Genomic DNA, 25,992 nt, shown 5'->3' on the forward strand with positions numbered 1-25,992 from the left:
CACCGCGGCCTCCGCAGCTGCTGCCTGCCCAGCCATTGTGTTCAAACGTGTTCGCTCCCAAATTTTCAGGACGGGGAGGTCAGAACGAGGGGTTCGCGCTGTGTTCTCGGAAGAATGAAGTTTATGGAGGGAAGAGAATGAGCAGCTGGATTGTTCCGTGAGGGGCACGCACCTTCTTCCTCGTGCTATACAAAAATGGCTCAGTGCCATTTTAGCAAGGCCCCATATGGAGCCTTTGGAGGCGTTTGTGCATGGGCCACACGGATGTCCTTGAGCTCACCTTGCCGGATTGGTAGTGCTGGGTTGCCGCTGCCCCTTGCCCCCATGCCCTGTGCCAGACCGAGGGTTCATTCCCTTTTCCACCTCTCCCCTCCTGCCTCCCCCAGTTGCCTCGCCCGCCGGCTGCCAGTGGACAAGAGGAGTGCCACAGCGGATCTTGGCTGCAGGACAGACAAGTCGCAACAGACTGCCTCTGTGTTTACAATGGTGGGACTAGAAGCAGCTGGAGTTTTCAATGTCCTGGAAGATTCCTGGCTTGCTAATGCTCCCAGACTCTTGTGCCACTGCCATTTGAATGGAGCATCCTATTTCTTCAGTACCCAAAGCAGAATGCCAGCCCATAGCCTCCTCCCCAGTGTGCCTGGCTGTTCTTTCATGGGTAGAGCTGTACAAGGTGATTAGTGGTACAATGCCATTACTACTAGATTACAAGGAGTTTCTCTGCTGCTCTTCTCATCAACCACTCTGAGCTCCAGCTCTCCTTATTTTGCTGAATATCAGCGTATCATCACAGGTCCTTTGTCTTACAAAATAGAAAGCAGAAAGGAAGAAGGGGGATTAAAAGAAAAAGAAAAAACAGGAGAGTGGGAACAGCCTATGTAAAATGTGTTGTTGGTCTGAGAAAATCCTTTCAAAAAATCAAAAAAATTATAATTGCCGTGCTTTCATCCATTTAAATGGCCAGGCCTGATCTGGTTTTTAACACAGCTGAACTCAGTGTCTCCTGAGCCATCTCTCATTACTTCTCAGTGCACCACACGGTCAAATGCAGCCTAGTCCTGACTGCACTCCCTGAGTGCTGACTGTACCCTGCCTGTCCTGCAGTGGGGCAGTTTTGCCTAACAAGGGCTCCCTGCTGGGTGAGTACCCTGATTGCCCTTAACCCAAGGATATGGATACAGTCCTTACTAGGCTGTCTGCTATGGCTCTTCTTAGGAAGCTGAGGACACACTCTGCTTTCCCTGTGTTCCTATCCACACACATCATCTCCTTCCCACCTCCTCCTTCTCCTCTTCCTCCCCCGTGTTGCCCCGCTCTCTTTTTCCTTGCTAGTAGTGCTGCCCACACAGTCACCTTTTCCCTGTGCTGTGCAGAGCATCCAACAGAACTGGTCCTCCAGTGCTTGGCTCTTCACACTTTGTTTTCCTGGCACCCACACGAGCTTTATTTAAATAAAGAAAAATCCAACAAAACAAAAAACAAACCCAAACCACAAAACCAACCCTCCCCCAAATATCTCTGTTGATATGAGCTGCAAAGGCCTGTGTAAAATTAAAGAACACACAACATTGTCTAATGGGATTGATGGAAAGCTGCAAGGGGTAGGGACTTGTGGATTGTAACTAGAGATCTTTAAGGTCCCTTACAACCCAAAGGTTGCTTTCTATGCTCTTCTACTATCATTCATTTTGTCTGGTTTGAAAGGGAGTCTATGGATTTTTTGCTTTTGAAGAAAGCCTTCAGAACATTCAATTTTATCTTTCAAAGCCTTCTCAATTGGTGAGAATTTCTGGAGTGGGAGCTGCCTGAGTTTGCAGAGGGCCTGAACATTTTGTCTGTGGAATAGGATGCTAGCATGAAGACTGCTGTTGATAATGTGTAATGTTAGCTTTGACTGGCTCACCTCCCACCCAAACACAGATTTATAATATGGAACATCTGCTGGATCTACAAAGAGTGCCCATTTTGAAAGCACACAATGTATCATGACTGTCTAGAAGTTTCTACAAAAGCCTGTGAAACTATACTACATGAACTACCTCACTAAAATAAACCTTGGCTTAGATTTTGTTCTCTTTGCCAGTTATGATATATTTATTTATCTATAGAATGATAAAAAGCACCTTTCCAGCGTTCCACTGCCTTTATTTCTAATATAAACAGTTCATATTCTTACATTTATTTACTCTTATTTTATTTTGACACTCTGATTTGATAATCAATTCTAAGAACCTCAAGGAATTCTGCAGAAGAAAGTTCTGAGTGATTGAGAATACAAACACTTAACTTGTTTATGCAGCAGAGGTGATGGAGAAGGAAATATCACCTGGGAGGGGGCAGAGAAGCAAGGGAAGGGCTGTGGCTGGGGGTAATCCTCTTAAATTTAGGTAAGCATTTTCACTTTGGGATAGCTATCCTAATTCTAAATGCGTCAGCTCTTTGTGACAGTGATATTTGTTTGTTGTTGTATGTTTATTGGCTAGTGAGAATGCATGTCCTAGGTTTCAGCAGGCTGCTGAAATATTCCTTCAGGATGTTGTGTGCCTAACCAGTGGATCCCTGCTGTTTTCCTTCGACCTTCACATGGTGAAAAGAAAGTACAGATTCCTCAGACATGACCTGCTTCTCAGAAAGGGTTATCTGAACCTCCTTCAGCTGCTCAGCCTCCTCTCTCTTTGCAGACCATGTGACTAATCCATGCTTCTTAACTTCAGGTTACAGTGACACAGATAAATATACCTGTACTGTGCATCATGCTAGTGCCATTCTTGCCTTCGCCATCAGAGGGGCACAGTGACTTTGTACTGAATCTACTCAGTGCTCATGCTCCTAATATGACCCACAGACCTACTGCTTGTGGAGAATTAGCTGTGACTTCCAGAGTAGCTCCCCTACTCCCTGGGGAGTGTTAGCTGTGACTCCCAGAGGGCTGCCCCTGGCCTTCCAGCAGATTGCTGTAATCCACTGGTGTTGTTACCATCCCGAGGGGTGACACACCACAGGACTTGAATGTGTATGGGCCAGGCCTTTGCTTTTACTTCCCTCTATTTTCCAGCCACTCTGAGGAAACTCAGCTTCCCTGTTATTCAAAATTAGCCCATCAAGATCAGGAAGTTCTGCAACTAAGGTTGCCCACAAGCTGGTGCTGGGAGTATGGTATGTTTGATACCTGTTTGGTTCAGGGTCAGAGCCATTGGTCTTAGTGATCCCTTTTTATCACCTCTATCTAGACCACCAGAGAACTGCAGTTTGGTTTCAGCACAGTTCAAAACCTGAGAGCTGACTGTTGAACTGAGCTGCTGTTTTACACTCAGCCTCTCTTTATCTGCCACAGGTGAACAGGATTAATTCCATTTTCAAACAGTCAATCTTTGCTTTGACATCCAAGTCATGGCAATTGGGATATCCTCCCTCTTTGGTACATTTCCTCCTGCCTTGACATTGTCAAGGCACAGGTGACTCTATTAATTTGCCAGGCATGTTGTTCTGTAGCAGAAGTGCTGACTGGTGCTGATATGTTATGGTGAGATTAATAATTCCAGAGCACAAAAAGTGGATGTCTAGGATTTCTTTCCTAGGCTGGTAGACAGAGATAAGTTAGTACCAATAATTTACTTTGTTCCAAATCTTTTTAGGCAGGCGATCTCTTACTGTTTTCCCCAAGATGATATTTGTGCAAATTTTCAAACATGTATGCCATTTGTCATTGCTTTCTTCTAGAAAAGTGTCAGTTACGGAAATTTTTTATCAATGTTTATACCCACTGTCAGAAAATGTTTAATTGCTTTCAAAATACTTTAAATAAAATGTCAATTTTTTAAAAAAGAAGGCAAATGTCTTACATTTTTAAGATGAAAATGAGAGCTACTATGATAACTGCACCTTTTTAACCCAGATTGGGAAGTCATTCATACAGTTAATGAATGCTGGGACAAAAGAAAAAGCCAAAGTTTGTAAAATCATTATTAATCTGTAGATTAGGGTTAATATTAACCTGCAATATGACACACCTCAAAACCTGCTTCTTATAAATAGAATCCAAGTGATTTTTGATTTATAAAACCAATAGCCCAACAGCAGTATGACACAGGGGCATCAGGAAACTTAAATGCCTCTTTCTGAGCAATATGGAAGAAGTGTGCTTTGAAACAAGCCTGATGCACTTTGGAGTACCCAGGGAACAGGAACACTTGTCCATTGCTCCTGTGGTCACAGCTGCTGCCAACATAACCTGACTCCCACATTGTCCTTTGAGCAGATCAATTAATTCCTTTCTGATTTTGAAAACAGCCTCTTGCATTGCTGCATTTTTAATGTCAAATGGCAGGGGAAAGTTCTGCATTATTGTGCAAAGAAAATATTAAATCCAAGAGCTATGATTTATATTATTAAGTCAAAGAATTCAAAATTACTTCACATAATGATCAGCTCAATGGTTCCTGGTAGCTGGTGTAAAGCTTGGCAGATAGTAATGTAGTAATAACTCACATTTCTTATATTTAGTTATTAGGTCCCATTGCTCCACTACATTAATTTTCCATGTAAGCAATAGCTGTACTTGCCAGAGGGATTTTATGTAATTGCAGATGGTAGGAGACATAGTTGGTAATTGCAGAAATGCAGAGGGACATGTCCAGGAGATGATCTTCTATTAAGATGTGGCCGTTGCTATGGAATAATTTCCTAGCTGCTGTTCTGCATGGGATTGCTATGATGCATCATTTCATATAAGAGGTTATTTTTAAAGCAGACCCATTTCTCTGCCTGCAAAAGCAAAATCAGATCACCTCTCTGAGGAATATTGATTAAAAAAGCTCCTGTGCTGGACAGCGGACATTATATAGAATATGGTTCATGAAGGAGGCAAGAGAACTAAAGTCCACCATAATATCAGGCAGCAATGAAATCAGGAGCTTTCACATCCATCTCATCAGACAAACCCTACAGCTTGAATTAAACAAAACTTCTCTTGCAGATGCAAAGATCATTGCCTGTCATAGCAAACCATAGGTTACCAGTGGGTGATGTCCTCAGTTTAACCTGAGCTTCATAAATTCATTGTATCAGAGGTAGCCCATTATTCCTTCTGTTTATTTTGAAGTTCTCTGTGTGGAGGTACAGAATGAGGAAGTGTTGGTGCCAGCTATTTGTGATGGACACAGAAGTATGTTCATGTCAAAAGTGCCAAGTGATGTGGTCAGCCTGGCTATTGCTGAAGGATCCAGAGTGCTGGGAATGCAGTAGCTGCTTCATTGCTTTGTAAGAACAGTTTCCATCTCCATCCCTCTTTAGGAATCATAGAATCCCAGAATGGTTTGGGTTGGAAGGAACCTGAAAGCTCATCTCGTTCCAACTCACCTGCCGCTAGGACCAGGTTGCTCAAAATCCCATCCCCATCCAGCCCAAATGAACACTTCCTTGGATGGGGCAATCCCAGCTTCTCTGGACAACCTGTGCCATGGCCTCACCACCCTAACAGGGAAAAATTTCCTCCTAACATCCAATCTCTTTTAGTTTAAAATTATTCTCCCTTGTCCTATCACTAAGGATAGGACATCTGCCTTTGGAATAAGTTTCTATCCATTTTTTATAAGCTCCCTTTAAATACTGAGGGTCCACAATGGGTCTCCCTGGAGCCTTCTCTTCTCCGGGTTAAACACCCCCAGCTCCCTCAGCCTGTCTCTGTAGCAGAGATGCTCCAGCCCTATGAGCATCCTCATGGGCTCCTTTGGACAGGTTAAGAAAACAGTCAGGAATTGTAAATTCAGTAATGCTGGCTCAAAAAAGCCACATGGCAGGAGAATGGAAAAATTTAATTCAGTAATAGACATAACTGACAAGTTCTGGTGAATGCTTTGCTCATCTTTAAAATCTACATATTGGGAAGTGTCTGTGCTGTGACTGGAGCACATGGAGTTTTTCCCATTACGTGGACAGAAAAACTTTGAAGTGAGGAAGAAACAAAGCAACATCTCCCTCTACGGGAATCACCTGTACTGCAGCCCCAGGCTCTGGGCAGCTGAAATCTCCTGCAGGGCCTTACCTGTCTGGCCAACCTCTGCTGCTCCTGCTAATTCCAGACAGGCTGGGTGGGCTGATGAGGTGTAGATGCTGAGGATATGAACCATAACTAATTATTTCTAACTAAAGTTTTGGTTTCTTGACAACTACTCAGAACCTGAGCTTTTAAAGAGTACACATGTTAATGAGAAACCCTATGATTATTGCTGGGTTTTGCTTTTCTTTTTTTCTTCCCTAACAGACTTTACACTATGGTTGTCCTCCCATGCTGCTTTTGAAGAGGTAAGCAGCATCAAGCTAAAAGGGTATTACCAACTGAGCAGGTCCTTCTTTCTGTCACGTTCAGATTCTGTCACTAAGCACAGTAAGAATCAGCAAGTGCCTGCAACATCTATATTCTTGTTATGTATGTGTGTTTACATAAAGCCCTACTATTCATGTCAGGATATGTTATTCTTGTCTGCTTTCTTCTTGCTAATTCATCTGATGACATTTTTATCCATAAAAAATGGCTTGTGGAAAGCACTGAGGTGAATATCAGAGAGAAATGGGCCAGGGTATTTGTTTGGAAGTGCTTAGAGGGTCATTCTGAAGATTGTGGATTAACCAGGCAAGCAGAATTAGTCTCAAGTGTCAGTTGACCTGCCCCACAAATTGAGCTATGGAAAGTAAAATGTTCTCTGGGTGATAGTTATGGTGAATACATTCCAAACAATTCATGCAATATAAATACAGTCACATAAACTGTTTATTGGATAATAAATTAATATGAAATATGAACATGAAACAAAATGAATATCTTTTTATGCACTGTTTTGAAAAGAGTCTAGTCAGTGTTTGATGACTTCCTGATTGTACTGATTATTATCAATAACCCTCATAGCTTGGAAATATGCCTCTTAAATTAATTTTTGATTTCCCTGTATGCCATGCACTGAATTCCCAGAGATTTCTGTCTCATCAGTACCATAACATTTTTCTAGCTTTAAGAAAATAGAAGATGCATAGCTTTATGCATAGTTTTATGCTAAATTACCCCTATCACACATGGAAAAATTTACCAATGTCCAACATTTTTCCTGAATGCACCTCATATTCTTGAACTACTCAACGATTGTTTTTCCACTGAAGTTGATTTTCAGGTACTGAAATAGAAAAATGAAAACAAAATCCTAATTTTCTTTCAATGTATGGTTTTGTAAAAACACAGGCATATAGGAGTCCCAATGGAATTAAAAGTGAACTCTCTGCACAAATCCCTCATTGTCACTTGTGTGCATTGTATTCTCTGTGTGTATGTGTGTACAGTTAGTGTTCTACAGTTACTTGAAATGTGTCTTGGAAACTAGATATGGGAAACAAAACATCTGATCATCAAATCCCTATTTCAAGCCTTCTTCATGAAATACATTCCGTTTTTTTAACTGAGACGACATTTGTTGCTTCTCCTTAGACCCATTTGTGTTTCAGAGTATTTCAGGGTTGGTTTTGCCAAATGTGATTAGTGATTTTGCAAATCAGATCTTTTAGACATGTTTCTATTAAACAGAGCTATAGAGATCATTAATCACTTTAGAAAGTCTTGCCTGGTATTTTTCTTAATGGGATGTATCATAAATCTTCGTTAAGCCCCTTAGCACTGGAAGGGGAGCATCCTTAAGCCCCTTTACCATCTGTATGGGCAGACACGATGCCATTAAGGAACTCAGCCAGCAGGTGGAGTTTAAATTGCATTTAAACAGCAGTTTTAGACTTTGATTAAGGTTTATCTGAAACTGTGCTACTGGAAATGCCTCTTAGGGACACTTTTGGAAGAGAGTTGGGTCAGGAATGTTTTGTCGCCTGTCAGACTGTTTAAGTGTAGACCACATTGCTGCTGCAAAGGTGGCATGGGAAGTTAATTAATTTCCTTGCCTCAAATTTGGAGTAATGTGGAGGACTGCTAAATAATTGTCATTATGTGTAAATAAAAAAAAATCATCTGTCATTTTTATGTATATGTGAACAGACATGAGGGGAGAAGGAGCATTCAGATGAACTGAATTCCCAATTTAAACTGTTTATTTTTTGCCTTAATGGCAAAAAATAGGATTAGAATAAGTTCAGTGTAGGATTTGATGGAAGTGCTTCACTAGAAGCTGCATTAAGCACTGAAAGAGATGGAAGAGTCAAGAAGTATCTGACAAAAATCATAACACTGCACTGGTAGCAATGGGAGGTAGATGAGAGTGAGGTTTATTGCATCTGTCACTGAGCTTTATTATGAACCTAATGCTGAACAACAGCCAAAGCAAGAGAGAGTGGAGCTGGCCAACCCTTCTGAGCAGGATATGGCTATGGCTGGCATCTGCCTGGGAATGGAGCCAGGCTCCAAGGCTTATACCTCAATCTTAGAGATGAACTGTGTGGTCTGGCATCACTTTATCTTGCACTGTGAGTTCTGGTTTGAGGTTAAAGACAGGAACTCCTTGGTAAATGCTGCTATGATAAGCTACTCTGTTCTGGAGGCAGCTTTTGCTGTTATCCAGGAAAGAGTATAAGAGGTATGTAACACTGTGAAGAAAAACAATACAGGCATTTGCTTTTGTTAATAGAGTTGTGAGCGGTCCTGGCATTCAGGGAAGACCTTATGTCACAATTTTTAGGGAAAAAAATGGTTACAGTGTGCTGTGGCGATTTAAAGGTGGCATCCTTTTGGCCAGGAGTGGTTTGCAGAACCTCATTTAAATGGAGTCTATAAAATCTAGAGTACTACTGGACACAAATCAGGCAGGAACACGCAAAGAGGAAAGGGAAAGCAAACCAGATGGGCAGATCAGGGACTGCCAGGTTACCTTGACTTCCTCTGAGCTATGCAGGAGAAGAAAGGGAATTGGCAGCCATTGAAAGCACATGATGACACAGCTCCATTGCTGCAGAGACAATGTGAATTACAGGCAAAACACTGAAGCAAATTATACAGACTGAAATTTCAGTTGTAGAGACTACAGAAATACTACTGCTTTCATCTAAACCAGGTCTGTCCTGAACTAGTGACACTAAACCTGTGACAAAGGATTCAAAGGAGAGGTGCAAAGCACCACAAAAGCCATGTTCAAAGCAGATGACACAGGCTGGAAAAACCTTCTAGAAAATGTCCAGACAATGTTTGGAAGCATTGAAATGATTTTCAGATCCTTGCATCTGAAAACGTGCTAGTATTCTGAAATCAGTCAGCAGAACGCCTCAGGAGAGAGAAGGGAGTAACAGGAGCTGTAAAACGAGCATCTCAGCACCCATAACGGATGCAGCACTAGGGAGCAGATGGACAAACTGCACTAGACCAAAGTAGCATTAAACAAAGCCAGAGCCAGAATTTACTACCAAATACTCTGAGTTCAGTAAATACAGTTCACCTGGCAAAAAAAAGAATTTTCTCCTTACTAAGAGCCAAAAGAAGGAGAGTTGGCAGCCGATGCTGGAGAAGGAGGCGGCTGTGGCCACGGGGGCTGTCGTAAATAACGGCGGGAAGTGTTCCAGGGGCAGGTCAGCCCTGCCTGGGTGGGCTCAGACAGCCTGCCCTCCTGCTGTCTCGCCAACTGCAAAAATTAACAGCGTTCTGCTTGCCACCTTAGAAAACCTCAGCAATCCAAAGGCCTGGATGATGTGCTTTCTGCCATAGCAGAAGGCTGACTCTGCTGATCTAAGGATCTGTTCCAGCTCTGGATCTCGGGTTTCAGTTTCACATCATCACCCTCTCATGGCTCACCAGGAGGCAATGCTGAATCAGCAGCTCATTCCATGAAGACTTTTTAAAGAAAGCTACAAAAAAAGCAAAGAAAATATATGGCATTCCACTCTTGAAATGATACACTATAAACAGGCTTTTCAGCCTCCTGGTACAATGTTTCATGCCTGATGTCAGCATACTTGTGTACCTTGGTGCTTACAGTCCCAACATCATTTTACCTGCCAGGATCGAAGGGAGTTACAGACATAAGGGAAGAAAAATGTGCAAAGGATGAAGACTGAGCTACTGGCAAGCTATAAACCTCCCTGAACTAGAAGTGGAAAATTCTGGCAAGATGAGGCTATTTCTTTTTCAATTAAATAAACTCTTCTCATATTTCTGTTGGACCTGATGATCTTAGTGGTCTTTTCCAACCTAAACCATTCTATGATTCTGTATTATTTTTCTTTCTTCAGTTTCTAAACAAAATCTAACTGCCAGTGTATGGGGTATGAGGTCAGTGGGATGTACCTGAAATCAGATGGGATTCCACAAGTAATATGCTGCTTGGATTCCCGCATATTAACTGCAGTATTTCCAGCAGAATGATTTTTATTTCAGACATCAAAAGAAATGAACAAGCATTAAAAAAAAAGGAAAAAAAAAACGAGAAGAAGGATTCAAAGTCAAGGACAGTGAATTGTTGTACAAGATAAAAGGGGTGGTGGTGAGGTAACACATAGTTTCACCTTTTGAGTTGCATCTGAACCTCAGTCAATCAGTTCTGCAATGAGCTCCAGTTTTACTTGGATTTGCTGTGCATTCTGTGTGATCTTGTCCTTTACTGCCAACACACAGCCTCTGGGAGAAAAATTGCTGTTAAGAGTATTGCAAAACGAACTCTATTGTAATGACTTTCAGTGAGGGTCAAACGAAGTTTGGTGATTTTACATTTGCCAGGGTTGAGGAATATTTGGACAGTCACCTCAAGACTGTCACAGAGACTGCTAGAGGAGGCAAGTGTTTTTTTATATATGTGCCAAAAAAATGGCAAATTGCAGTGAGGCTGGGGAGAGCAAGCCTTCACTTCATTAGTCAGTAAATTACGACAGATGGTTTTAAAATGACTTCATCAGCAGCAAGGCTTTGTTTTCTGCAGAGATCCTTGCCATCACCTCAGTCCGAAGACAAAGCAGACAGTGGGGGGTTTATTATTATCAGGTCTTTGCTGACTTCTAGCAGTCAGAGGGAATAAGGAGGGAGGAATCTAAGGTGGGGAAATGGTTGTGGAAGAGGATTATAGGAGATCATCGCTTTGGTTTGTACGAAACTCACTATTTCTTGTTAAAGGACCATTGTTTCTGTGCAGGAGCTCCTGCTCTCGTATCATGTAGCTTTAGGCATTCAGGATACCTATGGTAGCTCATCACCAAGGTCTGTTGCTTTTTTCAGGGCATTTTCCTCAGGCTGAAATGTCTCCCTCCTGCTGCAAATGGTGTGGTCCCTGTGGCTGTGCCATGCCCCAGTGCAGCTCCCCTGCAGATGGCTGTGCTGCAGGCTGCTGTGAAACACACACAGCTCTGCTTTGTACACTCCTTTCTTTAAATCAGCTCCATGGTTGTGAAAGCAGTTTTTTGAGAAGGCAAAGGGCACCCTGGTTTTGCTCTCTGACTGAGGTAATTACTGAATTAAAATGAGGAGGTTATGGTCAGTTTGCAGTGTGTAGGAATTGCTATTGACTGTTGCAAGGAGGGGATTATAGCATGGGAAGCAAAGGAATAGAACACTGCAGCTGGAATAAGCAGATTTGAGGCTGCAAGAGGGTTCATCAGAAAAGAGTTTGGTGATTTTATCAAATAAAGGCCTCTGTCAGACGTGCATCCTAAAGATGTGTATCTCTCTTTAGGCAGTACTTGCAGTGTATCACATGAGGTATTTATTATTTTGCCTTATAATGCTATTTGTCCGTGCTCTGGATTGTGTAAAACATGCTGAAGGAGCTCATTCTCCCTGGCTGCTGGACTCCATTATCCAGACACTATTAGACACTATTTCTCCAGAAGGCATACAGGAGACATGGAACTATATTAAAACATTAAATGTACAACCCAAATATCTCCATTTTGGTTATCAGAGAAGCTTTCAGCTATAAAGGAAGAATTAATGTAATTAAATAAAAATTCAGTGTTTAGATAATAGAGAAACTTGCAGGGAATGTAGCAGAATGTGAAGACAACTTCTGCACAGGGCAGTGATGTAGTATGATTGTGTCTAGGACTTAGTCTGTACTTTCAAGAAATAAATCCTGAATGTAGCTACAGAGCTGCCAGGGAAATGGAAATGAAGGGATGCTGGAACAGTTTGCTCAGGGTCTGGCAATAAATAGTAAGAGGGTTAGGGAAATTATGAATATATCCAGTATTTTACTGCAAGTTTAAGGGTGGATGAGAGGGAGAGTGGCACGACAGAAGGTCATGTGCCATGCACACCCAGCATGCCAGGAGCTCCCTGGTTTGATCAAGAGCTTAAAATACTTGAGACCCACTCAGCTCTTTCTCTTTTTCAATCCAGAGAGGCTTCACTGCAGGAGGTTTCAAGTTTCATCCATTTCATGGTTTGGTTGATGCCCATATATGAAATTATTAGGAATATGAGCCAATTTTATCCACATCCAGCTGGTGAGTAACAGAGCTGGGATTTTTATTTCTGGGAAGTATCAGCCTTTCCTCATGAGCCAACTCAATTCCAGCCTGTGCATCTAAAGTTTTCATCAGAGAGTTTTGGATAGGAGACAGATCTGGTGCCAGAGACACTTGTTAGGGTTTCAGGAGGTGGTAGCAGGATAATGAATGTGCAGCAAAGATTTTCAGGTAGGTGTCAGGAAAATACAGGGACATACTGGTTTGTTAAAGAAGCAGAATTAATCCAAGTCTTCTTATACTTTCATGAGCACTGGCTTTCAGAATCAGTGTTCCTCTGATGGCAGGAGGGAAACAAGACTGCATTTTCCTAATGAGAGAGTGAATCTGAGGAGCCACGTTGCAGTTCCACCTTTCAGGAAGCAATGGTTTCAAGACACAGCCTTTTTAATCACTGTGGCTTGACAGCCTTGCCACATCATTGTGTTTTTCCAATTTGGGCTCAGGAAGACTAAAGTAAACCAAAATAAGTCAGACCAAATTTGTCCCTCCAAAAAGACAATTTAAAAACTTGAACTCAAAACAAGTGAGAAGCAAACCAGAACAACATGAAGGATCTGCATGTGTCTAAATGGATGGTAACAAATCTTCGTGACTGGCCAGATGTGCTGACTGAGAGGTGGATCTCCTCAGCTGGACCCAAGGTTCTGAACTCATCAAAGTCTAAAAATCTAGGACAAATGGCAAGGAAAGCAACTTACTTTGGTGGGGTTGCATTTTCAGGCTGACAGCAAAGAAAATGTACAGTGAAGAGTAAAGAAGTTTTCAATTGCCTTTGATTAAACTGGCTTCAAAAATATAAATAAGCAATTATACTAATTGGAAATATTTGGCACTGAGTTGTCTGTTTGGGGTAAACTGGCACTGCTCCACACAAATGATAGTTCTGAATGTGCCCATGGTATTTAACCCCAGTGGCACTTTGAAGGTGGCAAAGCAGCCCTGTTAAGCGGTCTGTGTTTCCAAATTCTCCTCCACCATCCTTTCCCAGGTGTGGCTCCTAACACTGTGTGTTTGCTCCCTGCTGGCCCTGCAGTTCCTGCAGTGCTGGGAGGGCACCCACAGGGCTGTACATTCTCTAGCAGCCATTGCTCCTGTGAGAAGAAAATTACAGCTCTGACTTTTATTAGCGCCTTACCACCACCTCTTTTTCTATGATTCATATTGCTTTAAGAGATTAGTTTTCTTTACCATTTAACCTTTCTCAATATTGCTGCCTGAACCAAATTTATGTCTTGGATAAAGCTATGTCCTCCTTTTATTGAATCCAGGTACTTTTCATAATGAAACTAGGGTCATGTGATCTTTGATTGTGGTACTTTAAATTCTTTATTGAAAATGTATAGTATATATTTTTATGGCATTAATTAAATGTTGCAAAATAAATGACAGCATAAAAAATAATTAATGTCTCTGTTTGGCTCGTTATCTCTTTGGATTTGATTTGTGTTCAGAGCTGGAAATTCATCTGATCCATATAGATTTAGATGTTTCAGAGCACTGCCTCGTGGCAGAATTTAGGACTGAAGAGAGAGGGCTCATTTCACGAGTATGGTACTGTATTTTTTTATTTGCTTGCTTGCAAGTTCCTTGGGTAAATTGCTTTCTCATCTATACAGGATGTTATTCCACCTTCATCACCAGAGAGTATCTGAGTGCCTTCCAGCCAAGCATTATGTGATCCAACTAACATCTGCCATGCTCATTCTCTCTTTCATCCTTACCCCAATGTGTGCATGTTTGGTTGTTGGGTTTAGATCTACGTGCTGCCATGTGTCAGTGTTACACAAAATCATATGTGCATCAAACAGTCCTCTAAATAACTTGCATATTGATCCTGCAAGACCCCTCTGGTTTATGGCCCGAGAGTCCAAAAACTGAACTGGAGGTAGGAAGCTATTATAATCTTGAAAGACAGAAATAATTATAAAATACATCAGGATTTTATTATCCTTATGCATTCTGGAGTTCTTTAACCATGAATTAGAGCATTTGTACAAGAAGCTGTACAGTCTGCATTTTGAAATCATTCACAATCTAATTATAAGAGAACAGATCTTGTCCTTTGATACATTAAACCACCTTAATGTAGAATAAGGATGCTGTTGCCTATGAAATCCCATAGAGAATTTTTAAATGTCAGAAGATTAGATTTTAAATAGATTTCTGTTAAGTCTTACAAGCAACTCCTGTATGGGTCTTATTAGTAATGATAATATTGTTTTTATTATTTTTCAAAATAATAATGTGCTGTACAAACACAGAGCTATGCCCAAAAGGTGTTTAAAAACTCTTTCTGGTGCACAGCAGGGAGTTCAGGTGCTGCTCAGATTCTGGTTCTAAACCCTGCTTAGGGCTTCATGAAAGAAACCATCTGATGAGGTATTTCAGGAGAATATGGAAGCACTTGAAAGACAAGTCCAGTGCTAGCGGACGATTGACATTTATTGACTTCCTGCACCATCTAGTGGGGATTAAAATTAATTGCTCTCATTTTATGAAGACTCTAAACTGTTCAGAATGCCTGTGGCTTCCTCTCCCAGGCACTGAGAACAGCACTGGAGGAGCCAGTTCTGATCATCCTTTGCACAATGGGACCAGGCTTCACTGGGATCATCAGTGCCATCCAAGGCAGTGAATAGTTGTCCCACCCAGTCACATACAGGGACAGTCCACCTGAATTAAGGCCAAGAGGACCACGTGGAAGGGCAGACCTCAAGGAGCATTACTGGTGTGCCATTGAGCTGGACTGTGGAGTCAGGCAGATCTCCTGGTCATGGGAAGCAGAGAAAATATCTGCACACAGTTCTGAGGGGCTCACATTGTGGTCAGTGTGTTGAGATGAATTTCGAGAGATCTGAGTGTGGTTCCTCCCTCTCTCTCATGACCTGGTTGGAATTAAGCTCTGAGACCATCCTGAGTGAATAGGACTTAGGAGAAAACCTCTTCATTACACAGTAAGTTTTAAAGTTCCCCCACAAACCACAGAGAAGAAGCCACGATCTGATCCTACACGTGGAAGTAAAATTAATCCCTGTAACTTTAATATAAGGCATTTCCTTGAACATATTTTGCCTAATTATCAGTGAACAGGATGACATTAGGTGATTAAACTCCTATTTTCTGTACAGGAAGCAGGAGCAGCTTTTTCTGTTGCTGGGCAACAGATATGCTTTCAAATTTGGTTGAAGTAGTGAGTGATAAACATTTTTAAATAGACATAATATCCTGACAGAGGCAATCCTGATTGCTATAAACAGGCAAGAGGCTGGAGAATCCCACCTACACAATATAGTTGATGAATTAAAAAATTGCTCAGGCTAGCTGCAAGGGAGGAATATAAAGACAAGCTTGAAGAAATAGAGAGAGATCTCCCTTGAGAAACAGCTCTAATTGTTTCCATACGAGTGTGTTTGTTATTCCTGGTGCAGCCCTTGTTCAATCCACCCATCACCCTTCCCTTCTCAGAGACTGTTTGCTGGACATGGTTGTCCATGTGTGTGTGGAAAGGAATCACTCTCTGCTGGGAAACTGGTGCATCAGAGGCTGGAATTTGTCTGTGGGAAATGTTCTTTACTGCAGAATTTCTCCCCTTCCAGAGCTTATCTGACCATATTGAGAAATATGGACCAAGTGGATTTGAAATGCTGCCCAGGTAGCTTGGAAGGTCTCCCTTTAGTTTCACTTCAACAGGGTCCCAAGGAGTTCATTGGCCCATAAGGAGCTGGGCTCTACAGAGATATCTGCTCATCTTCCTCCTCCTTGAGAAGATCCCAGCAGTTTCTGTGAGGTGTTATGGTGACAGGGACTCTGGGAGCCTTTGCAGGCTGTGGTCAGCTTTTTAACATGACAGAAACCAGAAAGGATAAAGACCTGAACGCAGTGTCTGCTTTGTTTTCTCCTTGTGAATGCAGGATTCCTGTTTTTCCACATGAATTTCACACTGGCAGAACATAATTTGGTTGTTGCTGTAACATCCAATTCTGTATCCTAGTTTTCAATGACAGAATTTCATATGGCTTTGTTGCAGGTTGTTTTTTTTCGATTTTTTTTCTTTTTGGCTTGACACTGACTATCGCTGACACCTATTTCTCTGCTTTGTCTGAGAGTTTGGAAAGATCTGTTGCCTTGCACTGATCTTGATGTGAGAGGCAGCTGGTATGTAAAGTCTCTTACTGAGCCCCTAAAAATGCCCATTCCAGCTGCCACACTGTTGCTCTTCAGGCACAAATGACAGGACTGATTTAAACAGTGTTTCCTTTAAAAGCCCACATTGCAACATATCAGAGCAAATAACTTCCTAAAGATGCTACTGCATTCCCATGGATCACCTCAGCATTTTTCAGCTCTAAAGAATTGTAAAGCTGATGGAGAAGGTCTTATTTCTCACTTCCCCCAGAAGGTAAAGGGCCTTCCTACCACAGAAGTGCAGTGTGACATTCCCTGGTGCTCGGGGATGCTGGAGCAGCAGGAGATGTTGTTGAAACTCCTGTCCCATCAATAAAAACTAACAACACCTTCTCTGGGAGGGCTCACTCCTTTGGTTTTGGCAGCTGTCTCTTAACACAGCCCCTGCCTGGTGAGCACAGCAAGCTCCCTGGTCTTAATAGTCTTTGAGAGTGTCAGAAGCTGCCTTGCAAAGCATCTTCCTAGGATACAGAATCCAGTTTTCACAGGCATTTGTGACTATTCATATTTAAATTCCCTGAGAAGGAAAAAAGAATGTCAGCAATTTTGGATGACTCTTATACTGAATTAACTTTTTTTTCCCTTTTAAGCTATTTTTTTGCAATAAATTTTGCCAAAAACATACTTTAATTGTGTGCATTACTTTGACAGATCTGGCAGAATTGCAAACAGAAATGACTGCTGATGCTGTGCTGAGTCTGTAAAAATGGAAATTCCACAAATATTGCTTTTAAAAATCTGGCTTTCAGGACTTGGTTTACTTTTATTTTTTTTTTATGGATTAATCCAGGTGATGAGAGACTAAGTGCTGGTTTGAAATGCCCCCTCTTGCCTTTCTCTATTCAGCTCTGCCCACATGCCTCAGCCCTGATCACCTTTTCTAATTAATTCTTTGAGGAATTGTAGAATCACAGAGTGGTTTGGATTGAAGGTCATCCAAAGATGACCTTAAAGATCATCTCTTTTCAACCCCTCTGCCATGGGCAGGGACACCTTCCACTATGCCAGTTTGCTCAAAGCCCCATCCAGCCTGGCCGTGAACATTTCCAGGGATGGGGCAGCCACAGCTTCTCTGTGTGTTTGTGCCAAACTCTCAGAAATCTTTGCTGCTAAGACTGTTGGTCACAGGGAGATGTGACCTTTGTCACTTACCCAGTAAGCACCATAAGCTCTTTCTAACCCCAAAATGAATAAAAATTAAAGATCCTAAACGTGTCTTGTTTATACTTGGGCTTGAACTTGGGAGTTTTCTTAGCTTTGTTGTTCCACAGTAAGATTGTCTGTGTACCTTCATGTATCTGTCCAGCAAATTCCTGCAGACATTGCTATCTTTGCTTCTGATTTTGATTCTGATCACAATCACAGAAATATAAAAAAGGTGTTCTGGAACTTAGGTGGGTGTTAATAACTAATGGGACCCCAACAAATTGCCTGAAATACAAAGGTGGGTCAGATGAATGGTTTGTATATGAGTAACTCCCAGTGAACCATCAGGTGGGAATTAAAATTTAATTTAGAATGTACTATCACTGCTGCAGTGGTGGTGGTGGTGATTTACTTGATTGACTGCTGGTTTCTTTCACCTTTGTGAGCCTTAGGTTTTTACTATCTGAGGAAATTAAGGCTGAATTGCAGCAGGAAATTCCTTGTACCCAGGTGTTTCTGGTTATCCCATGAATAGCTCGGCTGGTGGGGAGGAGAGGATTAGGATGGGATGGTTTGGAATCTAAATGATTCTCATTGCCTAGTACCATGCATTGACATTCTGTCAGCTCTGTATTTGTTCTCAGCAAAGGATGGGAAATCCTACTGAGCTGGGCAGCAGGTCCAGCAAGCAGTGATAATTCCATTGTTCTTTTTCAATACTTAGGGTGGAAAACTGGTTTTATTAGGTTGTCCTGGTTTAATGCACTGAATTTAAAAATCGCTATTGAATTCTCTTGGATCATGATTTGAGTTGCCTTAATATTGAAGTGGCCTACTCTACTGCTCCTGTTCTCCAGCCTGCCTTTGTGTTATTTTCCTTCCAGATGAAAGCAGGAAGGGCCCAACCTCAGTTCCAGTGACTTTCTGGGAGATGGGTCAGGCTGGAAGGTCTCCGAATGGCTGAGCTGCTCTTTTGTGAGTGAACACAATCAAAACAAGTCCTAATTGAGGAACTGATGACCCTTTGCTGAACTCTGGTGGTGGTGATAGGCTTCATAATTCAACTAAGTCGGTGAACAGAGAAAAAAATGCACCTTGATGAAAGTAGTGCTTTCTGACCTTAAAATTCACGATGCAATAGATGTACCATGCAGTGGCAGGCCAGGCTGATTGGCACGGAAAAACACAGTGACTTCCCTTCCTTGCCCAGCTTTGGGAATGCCCTGGCCCAGTGCTGTGGGGATGTGATGGAGCTGTTCCTTTAGCCAGTCCTGGGCAGTTGTGACTCCTGTGCTCAATGTGGCCCATTCCAGGGGTTTGCAACTGCTCCCCAAACACAAAATTTTCTGTCTGCCCTGGGCTCAGAAGCCCCCAGACTATGAGACCTTGGTCAAGAGATCCCTCAGCAAGAGAGGAATATACAGGAATAAATCTTCTACTGCCTTGTTACACTTCTCAAAATGTAATAATGCTCCGTTCCCACTTCAGCTGATCATGAGAAATAAAGGTATTAAAAGAGACAGAAATGTTCTTTCCTTTGCCCACAGCTGAGGAACCTGTATTTCATGTACTGCAGGGAAGCCAGCAGCCAGCTCTGGGAGCTGCTGTGATGCGCAAGCTGGCAGCCAGCCTTGGAAAAGAAACAGAGTGAGGGAGCAAGAGAATTATTTCCCCAAGCCCCCAAAGCTCTAATTCCTGCAGACCCCTGGGCTTGGTTGCTTTGTCAAAGCTAAGTGGATGGAAGCAGGACCATTTCCCTTCAGTAGTCATTAAGGAAAATGACTTCAGATTATTCAGGGTTTCAGGTATTGCTGCAGCAGCCTAATGGAGTGATAACCAGTTACATCTTCCTGGACTGCACCAGCAGACACAACCCAAGTTTGTAAAACACCAGAGGTATCAGTTCTCCTCCAAACTGCAAATGGAATAGCCCCAGAATAGAGTAAATCTGTGCAAACCATCTTTGGTGCCAAATGGAAATGTAATTTGCAGGCATGTCTCAGCAGAGAAAGTCCTTTCCTACAGCAGAAGAAATTCAAGCGGCCACATGGAAATACTTTAATTTCAGCATTAACCATCAGAGGAGGTGGCTGTTGCAGATCATGGGAGCCAGGTAATTCAGTTCTGTATTTTGAATGTGTGCAGTGCCAAGAAGTATTAGGAGATGTGGAATGTTTAATGCAGCCCTGCACCATCAGTGCTGCAGTTAGGAGGGGAACAAGAGCAAAGCTTGTACTGAGCTGATTGATACCTTCATGGAGCCACAGCACAATATTCCAGCTGGGAGCTGGCTTTGAAAAACCTGAGCTTTGCTGTTTGCCTCTTAGTCATGAGATATAAAATGAGCCTGGATGTTGCCACCTTCTCCATGGTGTGATTCTGACAGTCAGCAACCTGTGCCTGCCAGGGGGTGAGGCATGGAGCTGATGCCCCTGTCCAGTGTTCAGCCCTCCCTCCTTCTCTCCAACTTCTCTACCTCCAAACCTGTGAGTTCAAATACCTCCAGGGTAGGTGGATTTTTCCACCCTGCTCCAGGTCTAATTTCTCTTTCAAACTAGTACCGTATATCTTTCCCCACCTCCCACTTGTCACTTTATGGCTTGCTGGATCTGTTTCCTCTAATGCTTGAAAATATACAGTTAAAATCACTTTAAAATTTACTAATATGCCTTTTTATTTGAAAGGCTTATTTCCCCGAAAGGCTTTCCCAGTCTTATATGAGGGCATGCTCTCTAATATTAAACATTTTTTTGTTAAAAATGGGTGCACATATGTTTGATATTTAACTCAAAACAAATGGTGAGAGTGGAGAACATAAGCAAAATTACGCTTCAGATAGCTATAAAAGGTCATTTTTGCTTTAAACTACAAAGGATGAATAGGGGCATATGACACACATAATAAAGGCAGAGGTAGGCTTAAAATGACCTCAGGCTACTCTGAGGTCAGCTGCTAGCATACAAGAAAAGACACATTTTACCCCTCTTGTTTTGCCACCCAAAAGTGTGGAGTAGCAAGCTGGGATCTGTGTGCAAGGAAGGTCACTTTATCTTAAAACCCATCACATTTTTCTCTATCATTTTCATAAGGGATTCTGAACTCTCAAGTCTAATAATTAAATAATTGATTCCAAACTAACCCCTCTCCTTCCTGGCTGAAAACTGGAGAAGGGTTTAGCTTGTCATGCTGCAGAAACCACTGCTTGTGCTCTGCCATATGATGAGAAATTTCTCATTATCAGGCATCCAGATGATCATTATGTGTGTTCCTCTCTGGTGAGGGCAGAAGGGTTTCTGCAAGAGATGTTGAAAATAAGCAGAACTTGCTTTCCCTACAGTGGTGCCACTGCTGCAGTAACAGGGCTTCCTTTGGGTTGTGGATTTAGCCTGTGCTGGGCTTTTTGGTCAGGGCTTGGTTTGAAAACTGCCAAGCACTCCCAGTGAATTGTGAAGGGGAAATGAAGTGGGAAATGGGCCATTTCTCATTTAGAGCTGGCGTAGGACCAAACCAATGGGAGCAGATGAGATTTCCAATAAAGCCTTCCTGAAAGGCAGAGGAAGGTAGAGACAAGATGCTGGTTGTAGTCTGGCTCCAGCCATCTGCTCCTGAAGCACCGGGAATGCAGGGCAGGGGATGAGGAGCACCTTGCTGATACAAGTGATATGGAAACTTTGGCTCAAATTTGGTCATCAGGGGGCTTTTGCATCTGCCAGAACATCTTTTCTGCTATTAGAGACAGATTAGGGAAGAAATATGGAACAAGAAGGTCAAACCCTTACCGTAGCTCCATCCTTCTAAGGTTTATTTGAAACCTTGTACTTATTTCTGTATTGAGGGGGCAAAGTTAGAGTCTTACTGTTTCTTTGCAAAGTAATTCAACTTTTTAGTTGATTTTTTCTTTTTTTTCTTCTCAAAGCAAAAGTAGGTAATTTATCTTGGTGGTAGTTGTTTAAAGTTTATTAAATTCGGCAAATCTAAATTTTAGACATGAGATATGTATGCACATTTAATGCATTTGGAGCAGAAACTCATTGCATTTTCTGATTATTCCTGAGCTTTGTACTCCAATCTGTGATCACTAGAAAGCAAATTGTCCATAGCTCCATCCCATAATACAGAGGTTATTAATGGGAACCAGGTATCCTCCTTCAAAGGAACAGGACCATCAAGGCTCATATCTGTTTCTCATGTTCTAGAAAACATTTCACAGGTTTAATGATTACTCAAAGGGGGGAAAAAAATCTGGACAATAAATTTAGGAGCTAGCTCGGTTAGAGGTACAAACACATTCCCTGGCAGAAATTCCTCTCACTGAAGCCTGATAGACTGTGCTTTGTCATACCAGGCACACGAGCTTCCAGCTGCCAACATGAGGGCACGCTGGCAAACAGCCGACCCAGCTGCTGTGGTGACAGTGCCATTGTAAACTTTTATTTTTTATGCTCAGCGTGTATTGAGAGTGATCCCTTTGTTCCATATGGCTTCCATATAGTGACACTGCATCCTGTGTAGGAGAGGTCAAGGAGTGGATTATCAGCAAGTGTTTCAAGTCAAGAATGAAGGGAGCTGGCAGGGCAAATCTGCACAAAGCCTGTTCTGTGCTTCCCATCGGTGCGGTGACCTCTGGGGTTCGGTGTCTGTGTGTTCCCCCCTGCTCCCTCCCTGTGCTGAGCACAGCATCAGCCAGCCTGTTAGCACAGCCCTTCCCTGGAAGGTTTGTAGAGGCAGAAAGAGAACAAAAGCAACCCTGAAAGGCTGCCTGAAGTGTTTAGTTATAAGTGGGGAGGCCAGGAGCAGGGAGGGAGCAGTGCAGGGAAGGATATGCTCCCATCCCCATCCCATCCTCACCCCACCCTGCTGTCTCACTGACCAGCACCCTTGGAGCCAGGCATTGTGGCTGGGTGTCACATTTGCTCCCCTGTTAGCCAGCACTGATGAGAAATGGTGGGAAGTGTCTCAGTACCCTTGTGTGGATCCCATCAGGCCCCACAGACCTGAGCGTGTCTCAGTGGTGTAGGAGGTCACTGCCCATTTCCTATGTTGGTAGGTATGCAAAATTCATAACTTCATTTAATAACTCCTGACCTGCAAGACCCCAGCGATTGTAAACCTCACAGAATTATTACTGGCCAAGTAAAAATCATATTCCATTTGAACATTCCTCATATGATATCCCCACTGCAGTCAGCACTGAAAGAAAAACAGTGTTGCCACGGCTGTTTCTCTGGTACCTAATGAGTTTGCTTTGGCTGGGGATCAGGAGCTTTTGGCTGCTGTAGGTTACATTGACCACTCAAAGGCTTTAGATATTCTGGACTGTACCTTGTTGTTTAATGATATAAAATTAAATTGGGGCTGAGGGGAGGGTAGTCAGCTGGTTACAGTTGGAGAAAGTGCATGCAAACCCTATGCTCCAGAGCCAGCCTCAGCAGCAGCAATGCCAGAGGGGAGCTGGGCTGCAGTAGGATTGGGGAGAGAGGACAACAGCCAAGGGACAAGGACTGAGCCTCTGGCATGGCCCAGGGTGCTGGGAGCATCAGGGATGCTTGTGAGAAAATGCATGTGGACCCTCTTCAGCCTCACATCATCTATTGATAGGGAAAATGATTTCTCCTTCAGTCTGAGAGTCCTCTGAAGTTTGTAAAAATGGATTTACAAAGACACATCACCTCTTGCATGGGAAACTGAGGGGAGAGGGTGAGGAGGGGCTGCTGAACCCCTCCTGCTTAAGCAGTAATCAGGGGTGGAGGCTGGTAACCCCTCTTAAAGGAGACATTTCAGACTGGGAATAGTCTGGAAGTGATCCAGAGAACAGGGAATATGTAATCACTGCCATAGAAAGAGAGGCTAAACAGAAGCACAGGGATTGGTAAAACTGTATGTGGGCACATTGAGTCAGGAGTGATTTGTCCTTTCTGTCCTCAGACAAAAGGAGGGAGTGCTCAGGGAAATGACAGGGCAACAACTCCTGAACAAACAGAAGGGTAACAAGGTCCTGGAAGCAGTCCTGGAGCTTAGCTGGGCTGGCTGGTGGCAATCATGCTGCTCCAACCTGGAACCTGAGGTTTGGGAGTCCTTACATGCCAGCATGGAAGGACAGGGAGAGTCATCACACTGTGATGAATCATCATTCATCCTCTTCCTCATTTCTTTTTCAGAAGCCTGAGCAGCAGCCACTGTCAGCTGGTTCATCTTTGTGTGACCCATTACTGACATTCTTTCATAGTTCTGATTTTATTTCTATTTTGCAGTTATCTCTTTGTTCACCCATGAAAATAGATTATCATTCTCTTTAATTTTATGTGTCAGAAGGAACAGATGCCAGCAGTGAAAACAAATCCAAAAAGTTCTTCCCTTATGCTCTATTTACACTGGATCATCTTCTGTCTGATTCGATTTCAGCATCAATATTTTTCCTTTTTTACCCTTGTGCCATGCAAAAAAACAGATAGCAAAAGGGATGGCATGATTATGTTCCTGTAAATAATATTATGTTGACTCTTCTGTATAGAACAAATAATTTATTTCAGTTAAAAAAGAATATTATTGAGAGTTTTTGCCTGGCAAGTCTAAAGCTCATTTGGAATAATAAAACCCGCTTTTCAGCTGAATACCCTGGAGTGTTTAATATTTCAGTTTTAATAGTGTGGCAAATGGATCTAGAAGCTGTGGGTATTTGGTGCCCAGGTGCAAAGAAAATCCTGCTGGTGGACTGTGCCTCTCCTAGAGCCTGAGTGCCCAGGTGGCTTACACAGCATCCAGCTTGGCAAGCAAACTAAGAGTAGAGGAAAAAGATCTTTTTTTCCTCCTCCCTGAACCTTCTTTGTTAGATTATTTTTAAGGAATTATGTAAAAATGCTTCACAGGTGGCATGTCACTCTGTTGCTAAAATATATCCAGTTCTTCTACACCAAAAGTGTCAGCTCCTTTCCTGGGGACAGTGACATGCTGAGCTGCCTGAGATCTGTCCTGTGTCAGAACACACAGAACCAGCCCATCCCAGTAAATGAAAAGGAACGGTCGGGAACCTTACACTGCATGGGAGATTTGTGCCTTATCACCATGCAAATGCATAAATGCAAACAGGAGACATCAGCCCTGTACAAAGTATTTGATTTGCCTAATTTGAGCAAAGACTTTAGAGATTTGATTTAGACTTCCTGGGTGAGACTCTTCATGGATTTTTCTTGGGGGATTCATGGCACTGGAAGCTGGAAGCACATTAGATGAAGTACCACTCATCTATCACTGGCCAATAATTGTTGCCCAGCTCATTTCTGTTTGCAACCTCATAACTTCTGTTGTGCCAAAGCATGTCTTCCAGGAAGACATCCTGCCTTCATCTGAAGACCTCAAGAGATAGAAAATCCAATTCTGCTTTTATAATGTGTAATCAGCCCCATCACTCAGCCCAAGGGTGGGGTTTGGTTCCTTTTGCTGACATGCAAACAGCCATTAGGGCTTGTTAGAGCATTAGAGCTGCTGGGGGTTTGCTCTGCCCTCCTCTGGACTAGACTCACATTTTCATGAGAGAATTGCCAGTATTTTTGAATCTATCATCTGTGAAATGTTTACAAACTTCCAAAGAATGGGGAAGACCTGCTGTTCTATCTGGCAGTGCAGGATCACTTACTTTATTTCAGACATGCACCTTTTTTCTGAGTCATGGTGTAACAAAACCATTAAAATTTCCAAATTCTTCTGCATCAGCATATTAGACCCTGCATGTCTGAAGCATTCATTTCTTATTATTACAGCTGTTTATTGTTTAACCTAAAAATGCCATGAGGATGCTGGTAATACTCTTACTTGTTGATTCCAAAAGAACTTGATGCTTGTTTGCTATCTAAACCTGTGATTGTGAAGTATTAGAATAAAATGGGAGCAATTTATGGTAGAGATCAAATTTTCTCTCAGCAGGATTAAAACTGCCACAGCAGTAAAGAGTTTACAAACTCACTAAAGAACTGTAATAACTTCCCTTCCCACTGCTGGGTCAAGGAAAGGTAATACATGTTTCCAATCAGCTTTGAATTGAACTCAAATTGTAGAGTTTATTTCACTTTAATCCATATGTGAGTTCATGTTAAAGGTAAGAGAAATCACAGGACTGCAAACATGGAGTAGAGTTAATTAAATTCTACAGCTCGTTTTGGAAGAAGCCCTGGCTCTGTTTATGTGTGGACGATTCCAGGGTGCTCCTGAGGGCAAAACCAAATGGGAAGTGGC

Source organism: Geospiza fortis, unplaced genomic scaffold, assembly GCF_000277835.1.
Source record: "Geospiza fortis unplaced genomic scaffold, GeoFor_1.0 scaffold55, whole genome shotgun sequence".
Classification (NCBI taxonomy): domain Eukaryota; kingdom Metazoa; phylum Chordata; class Aves; order Passeriformes; family Thraupidae; genus Geospiza; species Geospiza fortis.